A 25,715-nucleotide genomic window follows, 5' to 3' on the forward strand; every position below is an offset into this window, starting at 1 on the left:
ATGAAAATACATAAATTTGGAAAAAAAAAATTATTTTTTTAAAAGTTACAAACAAATAAACAAAAATGGAGCTTTTTGTGCTTGACAAAAATAATAGGTACACTTTACTTTCGTAAGATGTATTTAATTTTTTGATTTTCAAATCATTCAAAATCTTTTGCTATTATATTTTTGGATCAATATCCTGTATATCCTCTTTTATTTTCATACAAATTTTGTATCTGATTGGTCATACTCCTATTTAAAGCTTGGCAGGTCCCATTCGTAATCTTCCTCCAGGTTTCTTGGACACAGTCCATTATTTGGCGTTTAATGTCACACTTTTTCTTTACCATCTGCTTTATCAATGCACTACACACGTTTTCGGTTGGATTCAGATCAGGAGAATGACTGGGCCAAGCGAGAGTGTCCACCTTACTAACCTCGAGCCAAGCTTATTCTATTGTAGACGAGTGTCTCGGGCCGTTATCTTGTTGTCAAACCTAGCGCAGAGGCATGTTATCCTCAGCATATGGTAACATTATATTTTCGAAAATATCCCTGTAGTCTGCTACTCTCATAACGTCAGATATTAGGAAAATCAGACGATACAGAAGCAGCCCCACACCATAATGTTTCCACCGACATGCTTCACTATTTTTTTTGTGTAGCGAGGATCGAATTCTTTACCTGTAAGGAGTCTTACATGCATGGAATAGTCATTTCTATAATGGCAAATTTTGGTTTCGTCGTTAAATAGGATAATACGCCACTTTTTTTTTACTTTCAGATCCTTCCCAGGTGATGTGGTCTTTAGCAAAATTTTGCATCATCATAAAATTTTTGGTGCGCATCGATTTCAACCATTTTTTCGATACGACCTGATAGTTTAGCCATATGTAGTCATCTCCTAATTGAAGAAGCATTAATAATATTATCTATTACGGAAGCAATGACCTTTGAAGATTTGAAAGGGTCGGAAAAGTTGCAATCCTTATAATGCGTCGGTCCAGTTCTAGTGTGGTTTTCGATGGACTTCCACGTGTTCTCTTTTTATTGTGCATCTTTAAAGCATTTTGCACAACGTTAAGAGATCTGTTCATCAGTTTCGCAATTTCACGCAAAGATTTGCCATTCCTTCGAAGGTTTTTAGCAATTCTGCGTTCCTGACTCGAACAATTAATATTTCGACCCATCTACATATGATATTGATAATTTTTTTTACATCAAACATCTGTAGGAAGGTTACCTACTATTTTACAACAATAAAAGAAATCATTCTTATTCTAAACTTTTTTTTTCGGGCTGAAGTAATGGAGTGTACCTATTATTTTCAGCAGGCCTATTTCAGTTTATTGTGACTACTATGAATTTAGGGGGAAATATAATTTTTTTTTTGGCATGCATCATATTGCCAGATTGCTCTCTTAAAGTTACCATCGATTTTTTTTTCAAAAATATCAAAAATTAATTAGTTATGACAGAATCTTCAAAAATTTTTGGGTGTACTTATTATTTTCATCATGAGTGTATATAAGTATTTATTGCATTTCCATATCAAATGTCAATACCAATTGCTAATTTTGCTCCATTTTGCTCCATTTTGCTCCATTTTGCTCCATTTTGCTCCATTTTGCTCCGTTTTGCCACCACATCATGCCCATTAACGAGATTTGGCCTCGTTGTTGTTGCTTTGCTTTTGCTGGCCATTGAGCTCCAGTCATGGAGCACACAGCCTTCATTTGTAGTGGCCAAGGATTCACAACGTGTTGTTCCTCAATGACGCCTTCATGTTTGTTCGCTAACCACATTTATGTCGCCAACGACCATACCACGCTGAGTACATCAGTTCTCGTCCGATCACCGAAATTAAGCAGCGTCGGGCGCGGTTAGTACTTAGATGAGGGACCGCTTGGGAACACCGCGTGTTGTTGGCATCGTCCAAAACACTTTTTTACCTTATACGCCATTACGCCATTACGCCCTTTTCATATTTCTCTACTTCATATATCGTTCTTTAATTTTACAAATTTGTAAAATCGTGTCTGCATATAAACATATACATATAAATATTTATTGCATTTCCATATCAAATGTCAATTCCAATTGCTAATTTTGCTTCATTTTGCTCCATTTTGCTCCATTTTGCTCCGTTTTGCCACCACATCATGCCCATTAACGAGATTTGGCCTCGTTGTTGTTGCTTTGCTTTTGCTGGCCATTGAGCTCCAGTCATGGAGCACACAGCCTTCATTTGTAGTGGCCAAGGATTCACAACGTGTTGTTCCTCAATGACGCCTTCATGTTTGTTCGCTAACCACATTTATGTCGCCAACGACCATACCACGCTGAGTACATCGGTTCTCGTCCGATCACCGAAATTAAGCAGCGTCGGGCGCGGTTAGTACTTAGATGGGGGACCGCTTGGGAACACCGCGTGTTGTTGGCATCGTCCAAAACACTTTTTTACCTTATACGCCATTACGCCATTACGCCCTTTTCATATTTCTCTACTTCATATATCGTTCTTTAATTTTACAAATTTGTAAAATCGTGTCTGCATATAAACATATACATATAAATATTTATTGCATTTCCATATCAAATGTCAATTCCAATTGCTAATTTTGCTTCATTTTGCTCCATTTTGCTCCATTTTGCTCCATTTTGCTCCGTTTTGCCACCACATCATGCCCATTAACGAGATTTGGCCTCGTTGTTGTTGCTTTGCTTTTGCTGGCCATTGAGCTCCAGTCATGGAGCACACAGCCTTCATTTGTAGTGGCCAAGGATTCACAACGTGTTGTTCCTCAATGACGCCTTCATGTTTGTTCGCTAACCACATTTATGTCGCCAACGACCATACCACGCTGAGTACATCGGTTCTCGTCCGATCACCGAAATTAAGCAGCGTCGGGCGCGGTTAGTACTTAGATGGGGGACCGCTTGGGAACACCGCGTGTTGTTGGCATCGTCCAAAACACTTTTTTACCTTATACGCCATTACGCCATTACGCCCTTTTCATATTTCTCTACTTCATATATCGTTCTTTAATTTTACAAATTTGTAAAATTGTGTCTGCATATAAACATATATAAATATTTATTGCATTTCCATATCAAATGTCAATTCCAATTGCTAATTTTGCTCCATTTTGCTCCGTTTTGCCACCACATCATGCCCATTAACGAGATTTGGCCTCGTTGTTGTTGCTTTGCTTTTGCTGGCCATTGAGCTCCAGTCATGGAGCACACAGCCTTCATTTGTAGTGGCCAAGGATTCACAACGTGTTGTTCCTCAATGACGCCTTCATGTTTGTTCGCTAACCACATTTATGTCGCCAACGACCATACCACGCTGAGTACATCGGTTCTCGTCCGATCACCGAAATTAAGCAGCGTCGGGCGCGGTTAGTACTTAGATGGGGGACCGCTTGGGAACACCGCGTGTTGTTGGCATCGTCCAAAACACTTTTTTACCTTATACGCCATTACGCCATTACGCCCTTTTCATATTTCTCTACTTCATATATCGTTCTTTAATTTTACAAATTTGTAAAATTGTGTCTGCATATAAACATATATAAGTATTTATTGCATTTCCATATCAAATGTCAATACCAATTGCTAATTTTGCTCCATTTTGCTCCATTTTGCTCCATTTTGCTCCATTTTGCTCCGTTTTGCCACCACATCATGCCCATTAACGAGATTTGGCCTCGTTGTTGTTGCTTTGCTTTTGCTGGCCATTGAGCTCCAGTCATGGAGCACACAGCCTTCATTTGTAGTGGCCAAGGATTCACAACGTGTTGTTCCTCCTGTTTGTTCGCTAACCACATTTATGTCGCCAACGACCATACCACGCTGAGTACATCGGTTCTCGTCCGATCACCGAAATTAAGCAGCGTCAGGCGCGGTTAGTACTTAGATGGGGGACCGCTTGGGAACACCGCGTGTTGTTGGCATCGTCCAAAACACTTTTTTACCTTATACGCCATTACGCCATTACGCCCTTTTCATATTTCTCTACTTCATATATCGTTCTTTAATTTTACAAATTTGTAAAATCGTGTCTGCATATAGACATATACATATAAATATTTATTGCATTTCCATATCAAATGTCAATTCCAATTGCTAATTTTGCTCCATTTTGCTCCATTTTGCTCCGTTTTGCCACCACATCATGCCCATTAACGAGATTTGGCCTCGTTGTTGTTGCTTTGCTTTTGCTGGCCATTGAGCTCCAGTCATGGAGCACACAGCCTTCATTTGTAGTGGCCAAGGATTCACAACGTGTTGTTCCTCAATGACGCCTTCATGTTTGTTCGCTAACCACATTTTTGTCGCCAACGACCATACCACGCTGAGTACATCGGTTCTCGTCCGATCACCGAAATTAAGCAGCGTCGGGCGCGGTTAGTACTTAGATGGGGGACCGCTTGGGAACACCGCGTGTTGTTGGCATCGTCCAAAACACTTTTTTACCTTATACGCCATTACGCCATTACGCCCTTTTCATATTTCTCTACTTCATATATCGTTCTTTAATTTTACAAATTTGTAAAATTGTGTCTGCATATAAACATATATAAATATTTATTGCATTTCCATATCAAATGTCAATTCCAATTGCTAATTTTGCTCCATTTTGCTCCGTTTTGCCACCACATCATGCCCATTAACGAGATTTGGCCTCGTTGTTGTTGCTTTGCTTTTGCTGGCCATTGAGCTCCAGTCATGGAGCACACAGCCTTCATTTGTAGTGGCCAAGGATTCACAACGTGTTGTTCCTCCTGTTTGTTCGCTAACCACATTTATGTCGCCAACGACCATACCACGCTGAGTACATCGGTTCTCGTCCGATCACCGAAATTAAGCAGCGTCGGGCGCGGTTAGTACTTAGATGGGGGACCGCTTGGGAACACCGCGTGTTGTTGGCATCGTCCAAAACACTTTTTTACCTTATACGCCATTACGCCATTACGCCCTTTTCATATTTCTCTACTTCATATATCGTTCTTTAATTTTACAAATTTGTAAAATCGTGTCTGCATATAAACATATACATATAAATATTTATTGCATTTCCATATCAAATGTCAATTCCAATTGCTAATTTTGCTTCATTTTGCTCCATTTTGCTCCATTTTGCTCCATTTTGCTCCGTTTTGCCACCACATCATGCCCATTAACGAGATTTGGCCTCGTTGTTGTTGCTTTGCTTTTGCTGGCCATTGAGCTCCAGTCATGGAGCACACAGCCTTCATTTGTAGTGGCCAAGGATTCACAACGTGTTGTTCCTCAATGACGCCTTCATGTTTGTTCGCTAACCACATTTATGTCGCCAACGACCATACCACGCTGAGTACATCGGTTCTCGTCCGATCACCGAAATTAAGCAGCGTCGGGCGCGGTTAGTACTTAGATGGGGGACCGCTTGGGAACACCGCGTGTTGTTGGCATCGTCCAAAACACTTTTTTACCTTATACGCCATTACGCCATTACGCCCTTTTCATATTTCTCTACTTCATATATCGTTCTTTAATTTTACAAATTTGTAAAATTGTGTCTGCATATAAACATATATAAATATTTATTGCATTTCCATATCAAATGTCAATTCCAATTGCTAATTTTGCTCCATTTTGCTCCGTTTTGCCACCACATCATGCCCATTAACGAGATTTGGCCTCGTTGTTGTTGCTTTGCTTTTGCTGGCCATTGAGCTCCAGTCATGGAGCACACAGCCTTCATTTGTAGTGGCCAAGGATTCACAACGTGTTGTTCCTCAATGACGCCTTCATGTTTGTTCGCTAACCACATTTATGTCGCCAACGACCATACCACGCTGAGTACATCGGTTCTCGTCCGATCACCGAAATTAAGCAGCGTCGGGCGCGGTTAGTACTTAGATGGGGGACCGCTTGGGAACACCGCGTGTTGTTGGCATCGTCCAAAACACTTTTTTACCTTATACGCCATTACGCCATTACGCCCTTTTCATATTTCTCTACTTCATATATCGTTCTTTAATTTTACAAATTTGTAAAATTGTGTCTGCATATAAACATATATAAGTATTTATTGCATTTCCATATCAAATGTCAATACCAATTGCTAATTTTGCTCCATTTTGCTCCATTTTGCTCCATTTTGCTCCATTTTGCTCCGTTTTGCCACCACATCATGCCCATTAACGAGATTTGGCCTCGTTGTTGTTGCTTTGCTTTTGCTGGCCATTGAGCTCCAGTCATGGAGCACACAGCCTTCATTTGTAGTGGCCAAGGATTCACAACGTGTTGTTCTTCCTGTTTGTTCGCTAACCACATTTATGTCGCCAACGACCATACCACGCTGAGTACATCGGTTCTCGTCCGATCACCGAAATTAAGCAGCGTCGGGCGCGGTTAGTACTTAGATGAGGGACCGCTTGGGAACACCGCGTGTTGTTGGCATCGTCCAAAACACTTTTTTACCTTATACGCCATTACGCCATTACGCCCTTTTCATATTTCTCTACTTCATATATCGTTCTTTAATTTTACAAATTTGTAAAATTGTGTCTGCATATAAACATATATAAATATTTATTGCATTTCCATATCAAATGTCAATTCCAATTGCTAATTTTGCTCCATTTTGCTCCATTTTGCTCCGTTTTGCCACCACATCATGCCCATTAACGAGATTTGGCCTCGTTGTTGTTGCTTTGCTTTTGCTGGCCATTGAGCTCCAGTCATGGAGCACACAGCCTTCATTTGTAGTGGCCAAGGATTCACAACGTGTTGTTCCTCAATGACGCCTTCATGTTTGTTCGCTAACCACATTTATGTCGCCAACGACCATACCACGCTGAGTACATCGGTTCTCGTCCGATCACCGAAATTAAGCAGCGTCGGGCGCGGTTAGTACTTAGATGGGGGACCGCTTGGGAACACCGCGTGTTGTTGGCATCGTCCAAAACACTTTTTTACCTTATACGCCATTACGCCATTACGCCGTTTTCATATTTCTCTACTTCATATATCGTTCTTTAATTTTACAAATTTGTAAAATCGTGTCTGCATATAGACATATACATATAAATATTTATTGCATTTCCATATCAAATGTCAATTCCAATTGCTAATTTTGCTCCATTTTGCTCCATTTTGCTCCGTTTTGCCACCACATCATGCCCATTAACGAGATTTGGCCTCGTTGTTGTTGCTTTGCTTTTGCTGGCCATTGAGCTCCAGTCATGGAGCACACAGCCTTCATTTGTAGTGGCCAAGGATTCACAACGTGTTGTTCCTCAATGATGCCTTCATGTTTGTTCGCTAACCACATTTATGTCGCCAACGACCATACCACGCTGAGTACATCGGTTCTCGTCCGATCACCGAAATTAAGCAGCGTCGGGCGCGGTTAGTACTTAGATGGGGGACCGCTTGGGAACACCGCGTGTTGTTGGCATCGTCCAAAACACTTTTTTACCTTATACGCCATTACGCCATTACGCCCTTTTCATATTTCTCTACTTCATATATCGTTCTTTAATTTTACAAATTTGTAAAATTGTGTCTGCATATAAACATATATAAGTATTTATTGCATTTCCATATCAAATGTCAATACCAATTGCTAATTTTGCTCCATTTTGCTCCATTTTTCTCCATTTTGCTCCATTTTGCTCCGTTTTGCCACCACATCATGCCCATTAACGAGATTTGGCCTCGTTGTTGTTGCTTTGCTTTTGCTGGCCATTGAGCTCCAGTCATGGAGCACACAGCCTTCATTTGTAGTGGCCAAGGATTCACAACGTGTTGTTCCTCAATGACGCCTTCATGTTTGTTCGCTAACCACATTTATGTCGCCAACGACCATACCACGCTGAGTACATCGGTTCTCGTCCGATCACCGAAATTAAGCAGCGTCGGGCGCGGTTAGTACTTAGATGGGGGACCGCTTGGGAACACCGCGTGTTGTTGGCATCGTCCAAAACACTTTTTTACCTTATACGCCATTACGCCATTACGCCCTTTCATATTTCTCTACTTCATATATCGTTCTTTAATTTTACAAATTTGTAAAATCGTGTCTGCATATAAACATATACATATAAATATTTATTGCATTTCCATATCAAATGTCAATTCCAATTGCTAATTTTGCTTCATTTTGCTCCATTTTGCTCCATTTTGCTCCGTTTTGCCACCACATCATGCCCATTAACGAGATTTGGCCTCGTTGTTGTTGCTTTGCTTTTGCTGGCCATTGAGCTCCAGTCATGGAGCACACAGCCTTCATTTGTAGTGGCCAAGGATTCACAACGTGTTGTTCCTCAATGACGCCTTCATGTTTGTTCGCTAACCACATTTATGTCGCCAACGACCATACCACGCTGAGTACATCGGTTCTCGTCCGATCACCGAAATTAAGCAGCGTCGGGCGCGGTTAGTACTTAGATGGGGGACCGCTTGGGAACACCGCGTGTTGTTGGCATCGTCCAAAACACTTTTTTACCTTATACGCCATTACGCCATTACGCCCTTTTCATATTTCTCTACTTCATATATCGTTCTTTAATTTTACAAATTTGTAAAATCGTGTCTGCATATAAACATATACATATAAATATTTATTGCATTTCCATATCAAATGTCAATTCCAATTGCTAATTTTGCTTCATTTTGCTCCATTTTGCTCCATTTTGCTCCATTTTGCTCCGTTTTGCCACCACATCATGCCCATTAACGAGATTTGGCCTCGTTGTTGTTGCTTTGCTTTTGCTGGCCATTGAGCTCCAGTCATGGAGCACACAGCCTTCATTTGTAGTGGCCAAGGATTCACAACGTGTTGTTCCTCAATGACGCCTTCATGTTTGTTCGCTAACCACATTTATGTCGCCAACGACCATACCACGCTGAGTACATCGGTTCTCGTCCGATCACCGAAATTAAGCAGCGTCGGGCGCGGTTAGTACTTAGATGGGGGACCGCTTGGGAACACCGCGTGTTGTTGGCATCGTCCAAAACACTTTTTTACCTTATACGCCATTACGCCATTACGCCCTTTTCATATTTCTCTACTTCATATATCGTTCTTTAATTTTACAAATTTGTAAAATTGTGTCTGCATATAAACATATATAAATATTTATTGCATTTCCATATCAAATGTCAATTCCAATTGCTAATTTTGCTCCATTTTGCTCCATTTTGCTCCGTTTTGCCACCACATCATGCCCATTAACGAGATTTGGCCTCGTTGTTGTTGCTTTGCTTTTGCTGGCCATTGAGCTCCAGGCATGGAGCACACAGCCTTCATTTGTAGTGGCCAAGGATTCACAACGTGTTGTTCCTCAATGACGCCTTCATGTTTGTTCGCTAACCACATTTATGTCGCCAACGACCATACCACGCTGAGTACATCGGTTCTCGTCCGATCACCGAAATTAAGCAGCGTCGGGCGCGGTTAGTACTTAGATGGGGGACCGCTTGGGAACACCGCGTGTTGTTGGCATCGTCCAAAACACTTTTTTACCTTATACGCCATTACGCCATTACGCCCTTTTCATATTTCTCTACTTCATATATCGTTCTTTAATTTTACAAATTTGTAAAATTGTGTCTGCATATAAACATATATAAGTATTTATTGCATTTCCATATCAAATGTCAATACCAATTGCTAATTTTGCTCCATTTTGCTCCGTTTTGCCACCACATCATGCCCATTAACGAGATTTGGCCTCGTTGTTGTTGCTTTGCTTTTGCTGGCCATTGAGCTCCAGTCATGGAGCACACAGCCTTCATTTGTAGTGGCCAAGGATTCACAACGTGTTGTTCCTCAATGACGCCTTCATGTTTGTTCGCTAACCACATTTATGTCGCCAACGACCATACCACGCTGAGTACATCGGTTCTCGTCCGATCACCGAAATTAAGCAGCGTCGGGCGCGGTTAGTACTTAGATGGGGGACCGCTTGGGAACACCGCGTGTTGTTGGCATCGTCCAAAACACTTTTTTACCTTATACGCCATTACGCCATTACGCCCTTTTCATATTTCTCTACTTCATATATCGTTCTTTAATTTTACAAATTTGTAAAATCGTGTCTGCATATAGACATATACATATAAATATTTATTGCATTTCCATATCAAATGTCAATTCCAATTGCTAATTTTGCTCCATTTTGCTCCATTTTGCTCCGTTTTGCCACCACATCATGCCCATTAACGAGATTTGGCCTCGTTGTTGTTGCTTTGCTTTTGCTGGCCATTGAGCTCCAGTCATGGAGCACACAGCCTTCATTTGTAGTGGCCAAGGATTCACAACGTGTTGTTCCTCAATGACGCCTTCATGTTTGTTCGCTAACCACATTTATGTCGCCAACGACCATACCACGCTGAGTACATCGGTTCTCGTCCGATCACCGAAATTAAGCAGCGTCGGGCGCGGTTAGTACTTAGATGGGGGACCGCTTGGGAACACCGCGTGTTGTTGGCATCGTCCAAAACACTTTTTTACCTTATACGCCATTACGCCATTACGCCCTTTTCATATTTCTCTACTTCATATATCGTTCTTTAATTTTACAAATTTGTAAAATCGTGTCTGCATTATAAACATATACATATAAATATTTATTGCATTTCCATATCAAATGTCAATTCCAATTGCTAATTTTGCTTCATTTTGCTCCATTTTGCTCCATTTTGCTCCATTTTGCTCCGTTTTGCCACCACATCATGCCCATTAACGAGATTTGGCCTCGTTGTTGTTGCTTTGCTTTTGCTGGCCATTGAGCTCCAGTCATGGAGCACACAGCCTTCATTTGTAGTGGCCAAGGATTCACAACGTGTTGTTCCTCAATGACGCCTTCATGTTTGTTCGCTAACCACATTTATGTCGCCAACGACCATACCACGCTGAGTACATCGGTTCTCGTCCGATCACCGAAATTAAGCAGCGTCGGGCGCGGTTAGTACTTAGATGGGGGACCGCTTGGGAACACCGCGTGTTGTTGGCATCGTCCAAAACACTTTTTTACCTTATACGCCATTACGACCCCTTTTCATATTTCTCTACTTCATATATCGTTCTTTAATTTTACAAATTTGTAAAATTGTGTCTGCATATAAACATATATAAATATTTATTGCATTTCCATATCAAATGTCAATTCCAATTGCTAATTTTGCTCCATTTTGCTCCATTTTGCTCCGTTTTGCCACCACATCATGCCCATTAACGAGATTTGGCCTCGTTGTTGTTGCTTTGCTTTTGCTGGCCATTGAGCTCCAGTCATGGAGCACACAGCCTTCATTTGTAGTGGCCAAGGATTCACAACGTGTTGTTCTTCCTGTTTGTTCGCTAACCACATTTATGTCGCCAACGACCATACCACGCTGAGTACATCGGTTCTCGTCCGATCACCGAAATTAAGCAGCGTCGGGCGCGGTTAGTACTTAGATGGGGGACCGCTTGGGAACACCGCGTGTTGTTGGCATCGTCCAAAACACTTTTTACCTTATACGCCATTACGCCATTACGCCCTTTTCATATTTCTCTACTTCATATATCGTTCTTTAATTTTACAAATTTGTAAAATCGTGTCTGCATATAAACATATACATATAAATATTTATTGCATTTCCATATCAAATGTCAATTCCAATTGCTAATTTTGCATTGCATTTTGCTCCATTTTGCTCCATTTTGCTCCGTTTTGCCACCACATCATGCCCATTAACGAGATTTGGCCTCGTTGTTGTTGCTTTGCTTTTGCTGGCCATTGAGCTCCAGTCATGGAGCACACAGCCTTCATTTGTAGTGGCCAAGGATTCACAACGTGTTGTTCCTCAATGACGCCTTCATGTTTGTTCGCTAACCACATTTATGTCGCCAACGACCATACCACGCTGAGTACATCGGTTCTCGTCCGATCACCGAAATTAAGCAGCGTCGGGCGCGGTTAGTACTTAGATGAGGGGACCGCTTGGGAACACCGCGTGTTGTTGGCATCGTCCAAAACACTTTTTTACCTTATACGCCATTACGCCATTACGCCCTTTTCATATTTCTCTACTTCATATATCGTTCTTTAATTTTACAAATTTGTAAAATCGTGTCTGCATATAGACATATACATATAAATATTTATTGCATTTCCATATCAAATGTCAATTCCAATTGCTAATTTTGCTCCATTTTGCTCCATTTTGCTCCGTTTTGCCACCACATCATGCCCATTAACGAGATTTGGCCTCGTTGTTGTTGCTTTGCTTTTGCTGGCCATTGAGCTCCAGTCATGGAGCACACAGCCTTCATTTGTAGTGGCCAAGGATTCACAACGTGTTGTTCCTCAATGACGCCTTCATGTTTGTTCGCTAACCACATTTATGTCGCCAACGACCATACCACGCTGAGTACATCGGTTCTCGTCCGATCACCGAAATTAAGCAGCGTCGGGCGCGGTTAGTACTTAGATGGGGGACCGCTTGGGAACACCGCGTGTTGTTGGCATCGTCCAAAACACTTTTTTACCTTATACGCCATTACGCCATTACGCCCTTTTCATATTTCTCTACTTCATATATCGTTCTTTAATTTTACAAATTTGTAAAATCGTGTCTGCATATAAACATATACATATAAATATTTATTGCATTTCCATATCAAATGTCAATTCCAATTGCTAATTTTGCTTCATTTTGCTCCATTTTGCTCCATTTTGCTCCATTTTGCTCCGTTTTGCCACCACATCATGCCCATTAACGAGATTTGGCCTCGTTGTTGTTGCTTTGCTTTTGCTGGCCATTGAGCTCCAGTCATGGAGCACACAGCCTTCATTTGTAGTGGCCAAGGATTCACAACGTGTTGTTCCTCAATGACGCCTTCATGTTTGTTCGCTAACCACATTTATGTCGCCAACGACCATACCACGCTGAGTACATCGGTTCTCGTCCGATCACCGAAATTAAGCAGCGTCGGGCGCGGTTAGTACTTAGATGGGGGACCGCTTGGGAACACCGCGTGTTGTTGGCATCGTCCAAAACACTTTTTTACCTTATACGCCATTACGCCATTACGCCCTTTTCATATTTCTCTACTTCATATATCGTTCTTTAATTTTACAAATTTGTAAAATCGTGTCTGCATATAAACATATACATATAAATATTTATTGCATTTCCATATCAAATGTCAATTCCAATTGCTAATTTTGCTTCATTTTGCTCCATTTTGCTCCATTTTGCTCCATTTTGCTCCGTTTTGCCACCACATCATGCCCATTAACGAGATTTGGCCTCGTTGTTGTTGCTTTGCTTTTGCTGGCCATTGAGCTCCAGTCATGGAGCACACAGCCTTCATTTGTAGTGGCCAAGGATTCACAACGTGTTGTTCCTCAATGACGCCTTCATGTTTGTTCGCTAACCACATTTATGTCGCCAACGACCATACCACGCTGAGTACATCGGTTCTCGTCCGATCACCGAAATTAAGCAGCGTCGGGCGCGGTTAGTACTTAGATGGGGGACCGCTTGGGAACACCGCGTGTTGTTGGCATCGTCCAAAACACTTTTTTACCTTATACGCCATTACGCCATTACGCCCTTTTCATATTTCTCTACTTCATATATCGTTCTTTAATTTTACAAATTTGTAAAATTGTGTCTGCATATAAACATATATAAGTATTTATTGCATTTCCATATCAAATGTCAATACCAATTGCTAATTTTGCTCCATTTTGCTCCATTTTGCTCCATTTTGCTCCATTTTGCTCCGTTTTGCCACCACATCATGCCCATTAACGAGATTTGGCCTCGTTGTTGTTGCTTTGCTTTTGCTGGCCATTGAGCTCCAGTCATGGAGCACACAGCCTTCATTTGTAGTGGCCAAGGATTCACAACGTGTTGTTCTTCCTGTTTGTTCGCTAACCACATTTATGTCGCCAACGACCATACCACGCTGAGTACATCGGTTCTCGTCCGATCACCGAAATTAAGCAGCGTCGGGCGCGGTTAGTACTTAGATGAGGGACCGCTTGGGAACACCGCGTGTTGTTGGCATCGTCCAAAACACTTTTTTACCTTATACGCCATTACGCCATTACGCCCTTTTCATATTTCTCTACTTCATATATCGTTCTTTAATTTTACAAATTTGTAAAATTCGTGTCTGCATATAACATATACATATAAATATTTATTGCATTTCCATATCAAATGTCAATTCCAATTGCTAATTTTGCTCCATTTTGCTCCATTTTGCTCCGTTTTGCCACCACATCATGCCCATTAACGAGATTTGGCCTCGTTGTTGTTGCTTTGCTTTTGCTGGCCATTGAGCTCCAGTCATGGAGCACACAGCCTTCATTTGTAGTGGCCAAGGATTCACAACGTGTTGTTCCTCAATGACGCCTTCATGTTTGTTCGCTAACCACATTTATGTCGCCAACGACCATACCACGCTGAGTACATCGGTTCTCGTCCGATCACCGAAATTAAGCAGCGTCGGGCGCGGTTAGTACTTAGATGGGGGACCGCTTGGGAACACCGCGTGTTGTTGGCATCGTCCAAAACACTTTTTTACCTTATACGCCATTACGCCATTACGCCCTTTTCATATTTCTCTACTTCATATATCGTTCTTTAATTTTACAAATTTGTAAAATTGTGTCTGCATATAAACATATATATAAGTATTTATTGCATTTCCATATCAAATGTCAATACCAATTGCTAATTTTGCTCCATTTTGCTCCATTTTGCTCCATTTTGCTCCATTTTGCTCCGTTTTGCCACCACATCATGCCCATTAACGAGATTTGGCCTCGTTGTTGTTGCTTTGCTTTTGCTGGCCATTGAGCTCCAGTCATGGAGCACACAGCCTTCATTTGTAGTGGCCAAGGATTCACAACGTGTTGTTCTTCCTCATGTTTGTTCGCTAACCACATTTATGTCGCCAACGACCATACCACGCTGAGTACATCGGTTCTCGTCCGATCACCGAAATTAAGCAGCGTCGGGCGCGGTTAGTACTTAGATGGGGGACCGCTTGGGAACACCGCGTGTTGTTGGCATCGTCCAAAACACTTTTTTACCTTATACGCCATTACGCCATTACGCCCTTTTCATATTTCTCTACTTCATATATCGTTCTTTAATTTTACAAATTTGTAAAATTGTGTCTGCATATAAACATATATAAGTATTTATTGCATTTCCATATCAAATGTCAATACCAATTGCTAATTTTGCTCCATTTTGCTCCATTTTGCTCCATTTTGCTCCATTTTGCTCCGTTTTGCCACCACATCATGCCCATTAACGAGATTTGGCCTCGTTGTTGTTGCTTTGCTTTTGCTGGCCATTGAGCTCCAGTCATGGAGCACACAGCCTTCATTTGTAGTGGCCAAGGATTCACAACGTGTTGTTCCTCAATGACGCCTTCATGTTTGTTCGCTAACCACATTTATGTCGCCAACGACCATACCACGCTGAGTACATCGGTTCTCGTCCGATCACCGAAATTAAGCAGCGTCGGGCGCGGTTAGTACTTAGATGGGGGACCGCTTGGGAACACCGCGTGTTGTTGGCATCGTCCAAAACACTTTTTTACCTTATACGCCATTACGCCATTACGCCCTTTTCATATTTCTCTACTTCATATATCGTTCTTTAATTTTACAAATTTGTAAAATCGTGTCTGCATATAGACATATACATATAAATATTTATTGCATTTCCATATCAAATGTCAATTCCAATTGCTAATTTTGCTCCATTTTGCTCCATTTTGCTCCGTTTTGCCACCACATCATGCCCATTAACGAGATTTGGCCTCGTTGTTGTTGCTTTGCTTTTGCTGGCCATTGAGCTCCAGTCATGGAGCACACAGCCTTCATTTGTAGTGGCCAAGGATTCACAACGTGTTGTTCCTCAATGACGCCTTCATGTTTGTTCGCTAACCACATTTATGTCGCCAACGACCATACCACGCTGAGTACATCGGTTCTCGTCCGATCACCGAAATTAAGCAGCGTCGGGCGCGGTTAGTACTTAGATGGGGGACCGCTTGGGAACACCGCGTGTTGTTGGCATCGTCCAAAACACTTTTTTACCTTATACGCCATTACGCCATTACGCCATTACGCCCTTTTCATATTTCTCTACTTCATATATCGTTCTTTAATTTTACAAATTTGTAAAATCGTGTCTGCATATAAACATATACATATAAATATTTATTGCATTTCCATATCAAATGTCAATTCCAATTGCTAATTTTGCTTCATTTTGCTCCATTTTGCTCCATTTTGCTCCGTTTTGCCACCACATCATGCCCATTAACGAGATTTGGCCTCGTTGTTGTTGCTTTGCTTTTGCTGGCCATTGAGCTCCAGTCATGGAGCACACAGCCTTCATTTGTAGTGGCCAAGGATTCACAACGTGTTGTTCCTCAATGACGCCTTCATGTTTGTTCGCTAACCACATTTATGTCGCCAACGACCATACCACGCTGAGTACATCGGTTCTCGTCCGATCACCGAAATTAAGCAGCGTCGGGCGCGGTTAGTACTTAGATGGGGGACCGCTTGGGAACACCGCGTGTTGTTGGCATCGTCCAAAACACTTTTTTACCTTATACGCCATTATGCCATTACGCCCTTTTCATATTTCTCTACTTCATATATCGTTCTTTAATTTTACAAATTTGTAAAATCGTGTCTGCATATAAACATATACATATAAATATTTATTGCATTTCCATATCAAATGTCAATTCCAATTGCTAATTTTGCTTCATTTTGCTCCATTTTGCTCCATTTTGCTCCATTTTGCTCCGTTTTGCCACCACATCATGCCCATTAACGAGATTTGGCCTCGTTGTTGTTGCTTTGCTTTTGCTGGCCATTGAGCTCCAGTCATGGAGCACACAGCCTTCATTTGTAGTGGCCAAGGATTCACAACGTGTTGTTCCTCAATGACGCCTTCATGTTTGTTCGCTAACCACATTTATGTCGCCAACGACCATACCACGCTGAGTACATCGGTTCTCGTCCGATCACCGAAATTAAGCAGCGTCGGGCGCGGTTAGTACTTAGATGGGGGACCGCTTGGGAACACCGCGTGTTGTTGGCATCGTCCAAAACACTTTTTTACCTTATACGCCATTACGCCATTACGCCCTTTTCATATTTCTCTACTTCATATATCGTTCTTTAATTTTACAAATTTGTAAAATTGTGTCTGCATATAAACATATATAAGTATTTATTGCATTTCCATATCAAATGTCAATACCAATTGCTAATTTTGCTCCATTTTGCTCCATTTTGCTCCATTTTGCTCCATTTTGCTCCGTTTTGCCACCACATCATGCCCATTAACGAGATTTGGCCTCGTTGTTGTTGCTTTGCTTTTGCTGGCCATTGAGCTCCAGTCATGGAGCACACAGCCTTCATTTGTAGTGGCCAAGGATTCACAACGTGTTGTTCTTCCTGTTTGTTCGCTAACCACATTTATGTCGCCAACGACCATACCACGCTGAGTACATCGGTTCTCGTCCGATCACCGAAATTAAGCAGCGTCGGGCGCGGTTAGTACTTAGATGAGGGACCGCTTGGGAACACCGCGTGTTGTTGGCATCGTCCAAAACACTTTTTTACCTTATACGCCATTACGCCATTACGCCCTTTTCATATTTCTCTACTTCATATATCGTTCTTTAATTTTACAAATTTGTAAAATCGTGTCTGCATATAAACATATACATATAAATATTTATTGCATTTCCATATCAAATGTCAATTCCAATTGCTAATTTTGCTTCATTTTGCTCCATTTTGCTCCATTTTGCTCCGTTTTGCCACCACATCATGCCCATTAACGAGATTTGGCCTCGTTGTTGTTGCTTTGCTTTTGCTGGCCATTGAGCTCCAGTCATGGAGCACACAGCCTTCATTTGTAGTGGCCAAGGATTCACAACGTGTTGTTCCTCAATGACGCCTTCATGTTTGTTCGCTAACCACATTTATGTCGCCAACGACCATACCACGCTGAGTACATCGGTTCTCGTCCGATCACCGAAATTAAGCAGCGTCGGGCGCGGTTAGTACTTAGATGGGGGACCGCTTGGGAACACCGCGTGTTGTTGGCATCGTCCAAAACACTTTTTTACCTTATACGCCATTACGCCATTACGCCCTTTTCATATTTCTCTACTTCATATATCGTTCTTTAATTTTACAAATTTGTAAAATCGTGTCTGCATATAAACATATACATAAAAATATTTATTGCATTTCCATATCAAATGTCAATTCCAATTGCTAATTTTGCTTCATTTTGCTCCATTTTGCTCCATTTTGCTCCGTTTTGCCACCACATCATGCCCATTAACGAGATTTGGCCTCGTTGTTGTTGCTTTGCTTTTGCTGGCCATTGAGCTCCAGTCATGGAGCACACAGCCTTCATTTGTAGTGGCCAAGGATTCACAACGTGTTGTTCCTCAATGACGCCTTCATGTTTGTTCGCTAACCACATTTATGTCGCCAACGACCATACCACGCTGAGTACATCGGTTCTCGTCCGATCACCGAAATTAAGCAGCGTCGGGCGCGGTTAGTACTTAGATGGGGGACCGCTTGGGAACACCGCGTGTTGTTGGCATCGTCCAAAACACTTTTTTACCTTATACGCCATTACGCCATTACGCCCTTTTCATATTTCTCTACTTCATATATCGTTCTTTAATTTTACAAATTTGTAAAATCGTGTCTGCATATAGACATATACATATAAATATTTATTGCATTTCCATATCAAATGTCAATACCAATTGCTAATTTTGCTTCATTTTGCTCCATTTTGCTCCATTTTGCTCCATTTTGCTCCGTTTTGCCACCACATCATGCCCATTAACGAGATTTGGCCTCGTTGTTGTTGCTTTGCTTTTGCTGGCCATTGAGCTCCAGTCATGGAGCACACAGCCTTCATTTGTAGTGGCCAAGGATTCACAACGTGTTGTTCCTCAATGACGCCTTCATGTTTGTTCGCTAACCACATTTATGTCGCCAACGACCATACCACGCTGAGTACATCGGTTCTCGTCCGATCACCGAAATTAAGCAGCGTCGGGCGCGGTTAGTACTTAGATGGGGGACCGCTTGGGAACACCGCGTGTTGTTGGCATCGTCCAAAACACTTTTTTACCTTATACGCCATTACGCCATTACGCCCTTTTCATATTTCTCTACTTCATATATCGTTCTTTAATTTTACAAATTTGTAAAATCGTGTCTGCATATAGACATATACATATAAATATTTATTGCATTTCCATATCAAATGTCAATACCAATTGCTAATTTTGCTTCATTTTGCTCCATTTTGCTCCATTTTGCTCCATTTTGCTCCGTTTTGCCACCACATCATGCCCATTAACGAGATTTGGCCTCGTTGTTGTTGCTTTGCTTTTGCTGGCCATTGAGCTCCAGTCATGGAGCACACAGCCTTCATTTGTAGTGGCCAAGGATTCACAACGTGTTGTTCCTCAATGACGCCTTCATGTTTGTTCGCTAACCACATTTATGTCGCCAACGACCATACCACGCTGAGTACATCGGTTCTCGTCCGATCACCGAAATTAAGCAGCGTCGGGCGCGGTTAGTACTTAGATGGGGGACCGCTTGGGAACACCGCGTGTTGTTGGCATCGTCCAAAACACTTTTTTACCTTATACGCCATTACGCCATTACGCCCTTTTCATATTTCTCTACTTCATATATCGTTCTTTAATTTTACAAATTTGTAAAATCGTGTCTGCATATAGACATATACATATAAATATTTATTGCATTTCCATATCAAATGTCAATTCCAATTGCTAATTTTGCTCCATTTTGCTCCATTTTGCTCCGTTTTGCCACCACATCATGCCCATTAACGAGATTTGGCCTCGTTGTTGTTGCTTTGCTTTTGCTGGCCATTGAGCTCCAGTCATGGAGCACACAGCCTTCATTTGTAGTGGCCAAGGATTCACAACGTGTTGTTCCTCAATGACGCCTTCATGTTTGTTCGCTAACCACATTTATGTCGCCAACGACCATACCACGCTGAGTACATCGGTTCTCGTCCGATCACCGAAATTAAGCAGCGTCGGGCGCGGTTAGTACTTAGATGGGGGACCGCTTGGGAACACCGCGTGTTGTTGGCATCGTCCAAAACACTTTTTTACCTTATACGCCATTACGCCATTACGCCCTTTTCATATTTCTCTACTTCATATATCGTTCTTTAATTTTACAAATTTGTAAAATCGTGTCTGCATATAAACATATACATAAAAATATTTATTGCATTTCCATATCAAATGTCAATTCCAATTGCTAATTTTGCTTCATTTTGCTCCATTTTGCTCCATTTTGCTCCGTTTTGCCACCACATCATGCCCATTAACGAGATTTGGCCTCGTTGTTGTTGCTTTGCTTTTGCTGGCCATTGAGCTCCAGTCATGGAGCACACAGCCTTCATTTGTAGTGGCCAAGGATTCACAACGTGTTGTTCCTCAATGACGCCTTCATGTTTGTTCGCTAACCACATTTATGTCGCCAACGACCATACCACGCTGAGTACATCGGTTCTCGTCCGATCACCGAAATTAAGCAGCGTCGGGCGCGGTTAGTACTTAGATGGGGGACCGCTTGGGAACACCGCGTGTTGTTGGCATCGTCCAAAACACTTTTTTACCTTATACGCCATTACGCCATTACGCCCTTTTCATATTTCTCTACTTCATATATCGTTCTTTAATTTTACAAATTTGTAAAATCGTGTCTGCATATAAACATATACATATAAATATTTATTGCATTTCCATATCAAATGTCAATTCCAATTGCTAATTTTGCTTCATTTTGCTCCATTTTGCTCCATTTTGCTCCATTTTGCTCCGTTTTGCCACCACATCATGCCCATTAACGAGATTTGGCCTCGTTGTTGTTGCTTTGCTTTTGCTGGCCATTGAGCTCCAGTCATGGAGCACACAGCCTTCATTTGTAGTGGCCAAGGATTCACAACGTGTTGTTCCTCAATGACGCCTTCATGTTTGTTCGCTAACCACATTTATGTCGCCAACGACCATACCACGCTGAGTACATCGGTTCTCGTCCGATCACCGAAATTAAGCAGCGTCGGGCGCGGTTAGTACTTAGATGGGGGACCGCTTGGGAACACCGCGTGTTGTTGGCATCGTCCAAAACACTTTTTTACCTTATACGCCATTACGCCATTACGCCCTTTTCATATTTCTCTACTTCATATATCGTTCTTTAATTTTACAAATTTGTAAAATTGTGTCTGCATATAAACATATATAAGTATTTATTGCATTTCCATATCAAATGTCAATACCAATTGCTAATTTTGCTCCATTTTGCTCCATTTTGCTCCATTTTGCTCCATTTTGCTCCGTTTTGCCACCACATCATGCCCATTAACGAGATTTGGCCTCGTTGTTGTTGCTTTGCTTTTGCTGGCCATTGAGCTCCAGTCATGGAGCACACAGCCTTCATTTGTAGTGGCCAAGGATTCACAACGTGTTGTTCCTCAATGACGCCTTCATGTTTGTTCGCTAACCACATTTATGTCGCCAACGACCATACCACGCTGAGTACATCGGTTCTCGTCCGATCACCGAAATTAAGCAGCGTCGGGCGCGGTTAGTACTTAGATGGGGGACCGCTTGGGAACACCGCGTGTTGTTGGCATCGTCCAAAACACTTTTTTACCTTATACGCCATTACGCCATTACGCCCTTTTCATATTTCTCTACTTCATATATCGTTCTTTAATTTTACAAATTTGTAAAATCGTGTCTGCATATAGACATATACATATAAATATTTATTGCATTTCCATATCAAATGTCAATTCCAATTGCTAATTTTGCTCCATTTTGCTCCATTTTGCTCCGTTTTGCCACCACATCATGCCCATTAACGAGATTTGGCCTCGTTGTTGTTGCTTTGCTTTTGCTGGCCATTGAGCTCCAGTCATGGAGCACACAGCCTTCATTTGTAGTGGCCAAGGATTCACAACGTGTTGTTCCTCAATGACGCCTTCATGTTTGTTCGCTAACCACATTTATGTCGCCAACGACCATACCACGCTGAGTACATCGGTTCTCGTCCGATCACCGAAATTAAGCAGCGTCGGGCGCGGTTAGTACTTAGATGGGGGACCGCTTGGGAACACCGCGTGTTGTTGGCATCGTCCAAAACACTTTTTTACCTTATACGCCATTACGCCATTACGCCATTACGCCCTTTTCATATTTCTCTACTTCATATATCGTTCTTTAATTTTACAAATTTGTAAAATCGTGTCTGCATATAAACATATACATATAAATATTTATTGCATTTCCATATCAAATGTCAATTCCAATTGCTAATTTTGCTCCATTTTGCTCCATTTTGCTCCGTTTTGCCACCACATCATGCCCATTAACGAGATTTGGCCTCGTTGTTGTTGCTTTGCTTTTGCTGGCCATTGAGCTCCAGTCATGGAGCACACAGCCTTCATTTGTAGTGGCCAAGGATTCACAACGTGTTGTTCCTCAATGACGCCTTCATGTTTGTTCGCTAACCACATTTATGTCGCCAACGACCATACCACGCTGAGTACATCGGTTCTCGTCCGATCACCGAAATTAAGCAGCGTCGGGCGCGGTTAGTACTTAGATGGGGGACCGCTTGGGAACACCGCGTGTTGTTGGCATCGTCCAAAACACTTTTTTACCTTATACGCCATTATGCCATTACGCCCTTTTCATATTTCTCTACTTCATATATCGTTCTTTAATTTTACAAATTTGTAAAATCGTGTCTGCATATAAACATATACATATAAATATTTATTGCATTTCCATATCAAATGTCAATTCCAATTGCTAATTTTGCTTCATTTTGCTCCATTTTGCTCCATTTTGCTCCATTTTGCTCCGTTTTGCCACCACATCATGCCCATTAACGAGATTTGGCCTCGTTGTTGTTGCTTTGCTTTTGCTGGCCATTGAGCTCCAGTCATGGAGCACACAGCCTTCATTTGTAGTGGCCAAGGATTCACAACGTGTTGTTCCTCAATGACGCCTTCATGTTTGTTCGCTAACCACATTTATGTCGCCAACGACCATACCACGCTGAGTACATCGGTTCTCGTCCGATCACCGAAATTAAGCAGCGTCGGGCGCGGTTAGTACTTAGATGGGGGACCGCTTGGGAACACCGCGTGTTGTTGGCATCGTCCAAAACACTTTTTTACCTTATACGCCATTACGCCATTACGCCCTTTTCATATTTCTCTACTTCATATATCGTTCTTTAATTTTACAAATTTGTAAAATTGTGTCTGCATATAAACATATATAAGTATTTATTGCATTTCCATATCAAATGTCAATACCAATTGCTAATTTTGCTCCATTTTGCTCCATTTTGCTCCATTTTGCTCCGTTTTGCCACCACATCATGCCCATTAACGAGATTTGGCCTCGTTGTTGTTGCTTTGCTTTTGCTGGCCATTGAGCTCCAGTCATGGAGCACACAGCCTTCATTTGTAGTGGCCAAGGATTCACAACGTGTTGTTCTTCCTGTTTGTTCGCTAACCACATTTATGTCGCCAACGACCATACCACGCTGAGTACATCGGTTCTCGTCCGATCACCGAAATTAAGCAGCGTCGGGCGCGGTTAGTACTTAGATGAGGGACCGCTTGGGAACACCGCGTGTTGTTGGCATCGTCCAAAACACTTTTTTACCTTATACGCCATTACGCCATTACGCCCTTTTCATATTTCTCTACTTCATATATCGTTCTTTAATTTTACAAATTTGTAAAATTGTGTCTGCATATAAACATATACATATAAATATTTATTGCATTTCCATATCAAATGTCAATTCCAATTGCTAATTTTGCTCCATTTTGCTCCATTTTGCTCCGTTTTGCCACCACATCATGCCCATTAACGAGATTTGGCCTCGTTGTTGTTGCTTTGCTTTTGCTGGCCATTGAGCTCCAGTCATGGAGCACACAGCCTTCATTTGTAGTGGCCAAGGATTCACAACGTGTTGTTCCTCAATGACGCCTTCATGTTTGTTCGCTAACCACATTTATGTCGCCAACGACCATACCACGCTGAGTACATCGGTTCTCGTCCGATCACCGAAATTAAGCAGCGTCGGGCGCGGTTAGTACTTAGATGGGGGACCGCTTGGGAACACCGCGTGTTGTTGGCATCGTCCAAAACACTTTTTTACCTTATACACGCCATTACGCCATTACGCCCTTTTCATATTTCTCTACTTCATATATCGTTCTTTAATTTTACAAATTTGTAAAATTGTGTCTGCATATAAACATATATAAGTATTTATTGCATTTCCATATCAAATGTCAATACCAATTGCTAATTTTGCTCCATTTTGCTCCATTTTGCTCCATTTTGCTCCATTTTGCTCCGTTTTGCCACCACATCATGCCCATTAACGAGATTTGGCCTCGTTGTTGTTGCTTTGCTTTTGCTGGCCATTGAGCTCCAGTCATGGAGCACACAGCCTTCATTTGTAGTGGCCAAGGATTCACAACGTGTTGTTCTTCCTGTTTGTTCGCTAACCACATTTATGTCGCCAACGACCATACCACGCTGAGTACATCGGTTCTCGTCCGATCACCGAAATTAAGCAGCGTCGGGCGCGGTTAGTACTTAGATGGGGGACCGCTTGGGAACACCGCGTGTTGTTGGCATCGTCCAAAACACTTTTTATACCCTGAACCCATTGAAAATGGGAAATCAGGGTATAATGGTTTTGTGAAAAGTATGTAACAGGCAGAAGGAATCATCGCAGACCCCATAAAGTATATATATTCTTGATCAGGACGACGAGCTGAGTCGATATAGCCCTGTCCGTCTGTCCGTCCGTCCGTCCGTCCGTCCGTCCGTCCGTCCGTCCGTCCGTCCGTATGAGCAAAAGGATCTCAGAAGATATAAGAGCTAGAGAGCTGAAATTTGGCATGCATACTCGTGTATATCATAGGCAGTACAAGTTTATCATATTTTTTCGATAACTCATCCGATAACTTTTTTATCGAGAATAATCGAAAAATCGACATTGTTTTTTCGGCCTAATTTGAATACTTTTAGACCTTGAGACTTCAAATTTGCGTTGTATATAAAGTTAATGGACATGCAGATTTTGTAATTTACAGATTTTGGATACCACGCCCCCTTCGCCCCAAATTTGTAAAAAACGTATTTCAAGTACTAGAGACTTGTGCTTTGGAATGTACATACATTTTAGCTATATGATCATGTTCTGAAAGTTTCATTGAGATAGTCTCACTACAACAGATATTATTTAACTAATAAATTCCCATAATATTGCCCACACTGCAGCGCAGCCCAAGCGCAGTCGCTGCTTACTGCGCAGTTAGCAGAGCGCAGGCTTATGCGTGCGTGTGGATGCATGTGTATGTATGTGTGCATAAAAGAAGTGCAGAATGATTAGAATATCAGCTTAGAGGGTTCAGGGTATCTCCTAGTCGAGCAGTCTCGACTAGAGCTTTCTTACTTGTTTACCTTATACGCCATTACGCCATTACGCCCTTTTCATATTTCTCTACTTCATATATCGTTCTTTAATTTTACAAATTTGTAAAATCGTGTCTGCATA

At 41.8% G+C, this 25,715-nt stretch overlaps 39 non-coding genes and 7 pseudogenes across 39 annotated transcripts; all 46 read left to right on the plus strand.

The window, feature by feature from the left end:
• Positions 1 to 1,797: 1,797 nt before the first annotated feature.
• LOC149270791 (5S ribosomal RNA) lies at positions 1,798 to 1,916 on the plus strand (annotated as a pseudogene).
• Positions 1,917 to 2,309: 393 nt separating this feature from the next.
• Positions 2,310 to 2,428, plus strand: LOC149270792 (5S ribosomal RNA). Its single transcript, XR_016268743.1, has one exon. It is a non-coding gene; the product is annotated as a 5S ribosomal RNA (ribosomal RNA).
• A 403-nt stretch (positions 2,429 to 2,831) lies between these two features.
• LOC149270793 (5S ribosomal RNA) lies at positions 2,832 to 2,950 on the plus strand. The gene has a single exon (XR_016268745.1). It is a non-coding gene; the product is annotated as a 5S ribosomal RNA (ribosomal RNA).
• A 369-nt stretch (positions 2,951 to 3,319) lies between these two features.
• LOC149270794 (5S ribosomal RNA) lies at positions 3,320 to 3,438 on the plus strand. The gene has a single exon (XR_016268746.1). It is a non-coding gene; the product is annotated as a 5S ribosomal RNA (ribosomal RNA).
• Positions 3,439 to 3,825: 387 nt separating this feature from the next.
• LOC149270795 (5S ribosomal RNA) lies at positions 3,826 to 3,944 on the plus strand (annotated as a pseudogene).
• A 383-nt stretch (positions 3,945 to 4,327) lies between these two features.
• On the plus strand, positions 4,328 to 4,446 carry LOC149270796 (5S ribosomal RNA). The gene has a single exon (XR_016268747.1). It is a non-coding gene; the product is annotated as a 5S ribosomal RNA (ribosomal RNA).
• A 357-nt stretch (positions 4,447 to 4,803) lies between these two features.
• On the plus strand, positions 4,804 to 4,922 carry LOC149270797 (5S ribosomal RNA). The gene has a single exon (XR_016268748.1). It is a non-coding gene; the product is annotated as a 5S ribosomal RNA (ribosomal RNA).
• Positions 4,923 to 5,325: 403 nt separating this feature from the next.
• LOC149270798 (5S ribosomal RNA) lies at positions 5,326 to 5,444 on the plus strand. The gene has a single exon (XR_016268749.1). It is a non-coding gene; the product is annotated as a 5S ribosomal RNA (ribosomal RNA).
• Positions 5,445 to 5,813: 369 nt separating this feature from the next.
• LOC149270799 (5S ribosomal RNA) lies at positions 5,814 to 5,932 on the plus strand. Its single transcript, XR_016268750.1, has one exon. It is a non-coding gene; the product is annotated as a 5S ribosomal RNA (ribosomal RNA).
• A 387-nt stretch (positions 5,933 to 6,319) lies between these two features.
• LOC149270800 (5S ribosomal RNA) lies at positions 6,320 to 6,438 on the plus strand (annotated as a pseudogene).
• A 379-nt stretch (positions 6,439 to 6,817) lies between these two features.
• On the plus strand, positions 6,818 to 6,936 carry LOC149270801 (5S ribosomal RNA). The gene has a single exon (XR_016268751.1). It is a non-coding gene; the product is annotated as a 5S ribosomal RNA (ribosomal RNA).
• Positions 6,937 to 7,319: 383 nt separating this feature from the next.
• LOC149270802 (5S ribosomal RNA) lies at positions 7,320 to 7,438 on the plus strand. Its single transcript, XR_016268752.1, has one exon. It is a non-coding gene; the product is annotated as a 5S ribosomal RNA (ribosomal RNA).
• Positions 7,439 to 7,837: 399 nt separating this feature from the next.
• On the plus strand, positions 7,838 to 7,956 carry LOC149270803 (5S ribosomal RNA). Its single transcript, XR_016268753.1, has one exon. It is a non-coding gene; the product is annotated as a 5S ribosomal RNA (ribosomal RNA).
• Positions 7,957 to 8,348: 392 nt separating this feature from the next.
• On the plus strand, positions 8,349 to 8,467 carry LOC149270804 (5S ribosomal RNA). Its single transcript, XR_016268754.1, has one exon. It is a non-coding gene; the product is annotated as a 5S ribosomal RNA (ribosomal RNA).
• A 403-nt stretch (positions 8,468 to 8,870) lies between these two features.
• LOC149270805 (5S ribosomal RNA) lies at positions 8,871 to 8,989 on the plus strand. Its single transcript, XR_016268756.1, has one exon. It is a non-coding gene; the product is annotated as a 5S ribosomal RNA (ribosomal RNA).
• A 379-nt stretch (positions 8,990 to 9,368) lies between these two features.
• LOC149270806 (5S ribosomal RNA) lies at positions 9,369 to 9,487 on the plus strand. Its single transcript, XR_016268757.1, has one exon. It is a non-coding gene; the product is annotated as a 5S ribosomal RNA (ribosomal RNA).
• A 369-nt stretch (positions 9,488 to 9,856) lies between these two features.
• LOC149270807 (5S ribosomal RNA) lies at positions 9,857 to 9,975 on the plus strand. The gene has a single exon (XR_016268758.1). It is a non-coding gene; the product is annotated as a 5S ribosomal RNA (ribosomal RNA).
• Positions 9,976 to 10,358: 383 nt separating this feature from the next.
• On the plus strand, positions 10,359 to 10,477 carry LOC149270808 (5S ribosomal RNA). Its single transcript, XR_016268759.1, has one exon. It is a non-coding gene; the product is annotated as a 5S ribosomal RNA (ribosomal RNA).
• Positions 10,478 to 10,881: 404 nt separating this feature from the next.
• LOC149270809 (5S ribosomal RNA) lies at positions 10,882 to 11,000 on the plus strand. Its single transcript, XR_016268760.1, has one exon. It is a non-coding gene; the product is annotated as a 5S ribosomal RNA (ribosomal RNA).
• A 361-nt stretch (positions 11,001 to 11,361) lies between these two features.
• Positions 11,362 to 11,480, plus strand: LOC149270810 (5S ribosomal RNA). The gene has a single exon (XR_016268761.1). It is a non-coding gene; the product is annotated as a 5S ribosomal RNA (ribosomal RNA).
• A 394-nt stretch (positions 11,481 to 11,874) lies between these two features.
• On the plus strand, positions 11,875 to 11,994 carry LOC149270811 (5S ribosomal RNA; annotated as a pseudogene).
• A 383-nt stretch (positions 11,995 to 12,377) lies between these two features.
• On the plus strand, positions 12,378 to 12,496 carry LOC149270812 (5S ribosomal RNA). Its single transcript, XR_016268762.1, has one exon. It is a non-coding gene; the product is annotated as a 5S ribosomal RNA (ribosomal RNA).
• A 403-nt stretch (positions 12,497 to 12,899) lies between these two features.
• Positions 12,900 to 13,018, plus strand: LOC149270813 (5S ribosomal RNA). The gene has a single exon (XR_016268763.1). It is a non-coding gene; the product is annotated as a 5S ribosomal RNA (ribosomal RNA).
• A 403-nt stretch (positions 13,019 to 13,421) lies between these two features.
• LOC149270814 (5S ribosomal RNA) lies at positions 13,422 to 13,540 on the plus strand. Its single transcript, XR_016268764.1, has one exon. It is a non-coding gene; the product is annotated as a 5S ribosomal RNA (ribosomal RNA).
• Positions 13,541 to 13,927: 387 nt separating this feature from the next.
• LOC149270815 (5S ribosomal RNA) lies at positions 13,928 to 14,046 on the plus strand (annotated as a pseudogene).
• Positions 14,047 to 14,429: 383 nt separating this feature from the next.
• On the plus strand, positions 14,430 to 14,548 carry LOC149270816 (5S ribosomal RNA). Its single transcript, XR_016268765.1, has one exon. It is a non-coding gene; the product is annotated as a 5S ribosomal RNA (ribosomal RNA).
• Positions 14,549 to 14,940: 392 nt separating this feature from the next.
• LOC149270817 (5S ribosomal RNA) lies at positions 14,941 to 15,059 on the plus strand. Its single transcript, XR_016268767.1, has one exon. It is a non-coding gene; the product is annotated as a 5S ribosomal RNA (ribosomal RNA).
• A 399-nt stretch (positions 15,060 to 15,458) lies between these two features.
• Positions 15,459 to 15,577, plus strand: LOC149270818 (5S ribosomal RNA). Its single transcript, XR_016268768.1, has one exon. It is a non-coding gene; the product is annotated as a 5S ribosomal RNA (ribosomal RNA).
• Positions 15,578 to 15,960: 383 nt separating this feature from the next.
• Positions 15,961 to 16,079, plus strand: LOC149270819 (5S ribosomal RNA). The gene has a single exon (XR_016268769.1). It is a non-coding gene; the product is annotated as a 5S ribosomal RNA (ribosomal RNA).
• A 401-nt stretch (positions 16,080 to 16,480) lies between these two features.
• Positions 16,481 to 16,599, plus strand: LOC149270820 (5S ribosomal RNA). Its single transcript, XR_016268770.1, has one exon. It is a non-coding gene; the product is annotated as a 5S ribosomal RNA (ribosomal RNA).
• A 403-nt stretch (positions 16,600 to 17,002) lies between these two features.
• Positions 17,003 to 17,121, plus strand: LOC149270821 (5S ribosomal RNA). Its single transcript, XR_016268771.1, has one exon. It is a non-coding gene; the product is annotated as a 5S ribosomal RNA (ribosomal RNA).
• Positions 17,122 to 17,508: 387 nt separating this feature from the next.
• Positions 17,509 to 17,627, plus strand: LOC149270822 (5S ribosomal RNA; annotated as a pseudogene).
• Positions 17,628 to 18,020: 393 nt separating this feature from the next.
• LOC149270823 (5S ribosomal RNA) lies at positions 18,021 to 18,139 on the plus strand. Its single transcript, XR_016268772.1, has one exon. It is a non-coding gene; the product is annotated as a 5S ribosomal RNA (ribosomal RNA).
• Positions 18,140 to 18,532: 393 nt separating this feature from the next.
• On the plus strand, positions 18,533 to 18,651 carry LOC149270824 (5S ribosomal RNA). The gene has a single exon (XR_016268773.1). It is a non-coding gene; the product is annotated as a 5S ribosomal RNA (ribosomal RNA).
• Positions 18,652 to 19,054: 403 nt separating this feature from the next.
• LOC149270825 (5S ribosomal RNA) lies at positions 19,055 to 19,173 on the plus strand. Its single transcript, XR_016268774.1, has one exon. It is a non-coding gene; the product is annotated as a 5S ribosomal RNA (ribosomal RNA).
• A 403-nt stretch (positions 19,174 to 19,576) lies between these two features.
• On the plus strand, positions 19,577 to 19,695 carry LOC149270826 (5S ribosomal RNA). Its single transcript, XR_016268775.1, has one exon. It is a non-coding gene; the product is annotated as a 5S ribosomal RNA (ribosomal RNA).
• Positions 19,696 to 20,078: 383 nt separating this feature from the next.
• Positions 20,079 to 20,197, plus strand: LOC149270827 (5S ribosomal RNA). The gene has a single exon (XR_016268776.1). It is a non-coding gene; the product is annotated as a 5S ribosomal RNA (ribosomal RNA).
• A 393-nt stretch (positions 20,198 to 20,590) lies between these two features.
• LOC149270828 (5S ribosomal RNA) lies at positions 20,591 to 20,709 on the plus strand. Its single transcript, XR_016268778.1, has one exon. It is a non-coding gene; the product is annotated as a 5S ribosomal RNA (ribosomal RNA).
• A 403-nt stretch (positions 20,710 to 21,112) lies between these two features.
• On the plus strand, positions 21,113 to 21,231 carry LOC149270829 (5S ribosomal RNA). Its single transcript, XR_016268779.1, has one exon. It is a non-coding gene; the product is annotated as a 5S ribosomal RNA (ribosomal RNA).
• Positions 21,232 to 21,630: 399 nt separating this feature from the next.
• On the plus strand, positions 21,631 to 21,749 carry LOC149270830 (5S ribosomal RNA). Its single transcript, XR_016268780.1, has one exon. It is a non-coding gene; the product is annotated as a 5S ribosomal RNA (ribosomal RNA).
• Positions 21,750 to 22,132: 383 nt separating this feature from the next.
• LOC149270831 (5S ribosomal RNA) lies at positions 22,133 to 22,251 on the plus strand. Its single transcript, XR_016268781.1, has one exon. It is a non-coding gene; the product is annotated as a 5S ribosomal RNA (ribosomal RNA).
• Positions 22,252 to 22,642: 391 nt separating this feature from the next.
• On the plus strand, positions 22,643 to 22,761 carry LOC149270832 (5S ribosomal RNA). The gene has a single exon (XR_016268782.1). It is a non-coding gene; the product is annotated as a 5S ribosomal RNA (ribosomal RNA).
• Positions 22,762 to 23,164: 403 nt separating this feature from the next.
• LOC149270833 (5S ribosomal RNA) lies at positions 23,165 to 23,283 on the plus strand. The gene has a single exon (XR_016268783.1). It is a non-coding gene; the product is annotated as a 5S ribosomal RNA (ribosomal RNA).
• A 377-nt stretch (positions 23,284 to 23,660) lies between these two features.
• On the plus strand, positions 23,661 to 23,779 carry LOC149270834 (5S ribosomal RNA; annotated as a pseudogene).
• Positions 23,780 to 24,162: 383 nt separating this feature from the next.
• LOC149270835 (5S ribosomal RNA) lies at positions 24,163 to 24,281 on the plus strand. Its single transcript, XR_016268784.1, has one exon. It is a non-coding gene; the product is annotated as a 5S ribosomal RNA (ribosomal RNA).
• Positions 24,282 to 24,670: 389 nt separating this feature from the next.
• LOC149270836 (5S ribosomal RNA) lies at positions 24,671 to 24,789 on the plus strand. The gene has a single exon (XR_016268785.1). It is a non-coding gene; the product is annotated as a 5S ribosomal RNA (ribosomal RNA).
• Positions 24,790 to 25,715: the final 926 nt, after the last annotated feature.

Source organism: Drosophila arizonae, chromosome 2, assembly GCF_054131065.1.
Source record: "Drosophila arizonae isolate 15081-1271.41 chromosome 2, UAZ_ARI_1.0, whole genome shotgun sequence".
In the NCBI taxonomy this organism is placed as follows: Eukaryota; Metazoa; Arthropoda; class Insecta; order Diptera; family Drosophilidae; genus Drosophila; species Drosophila arizonae.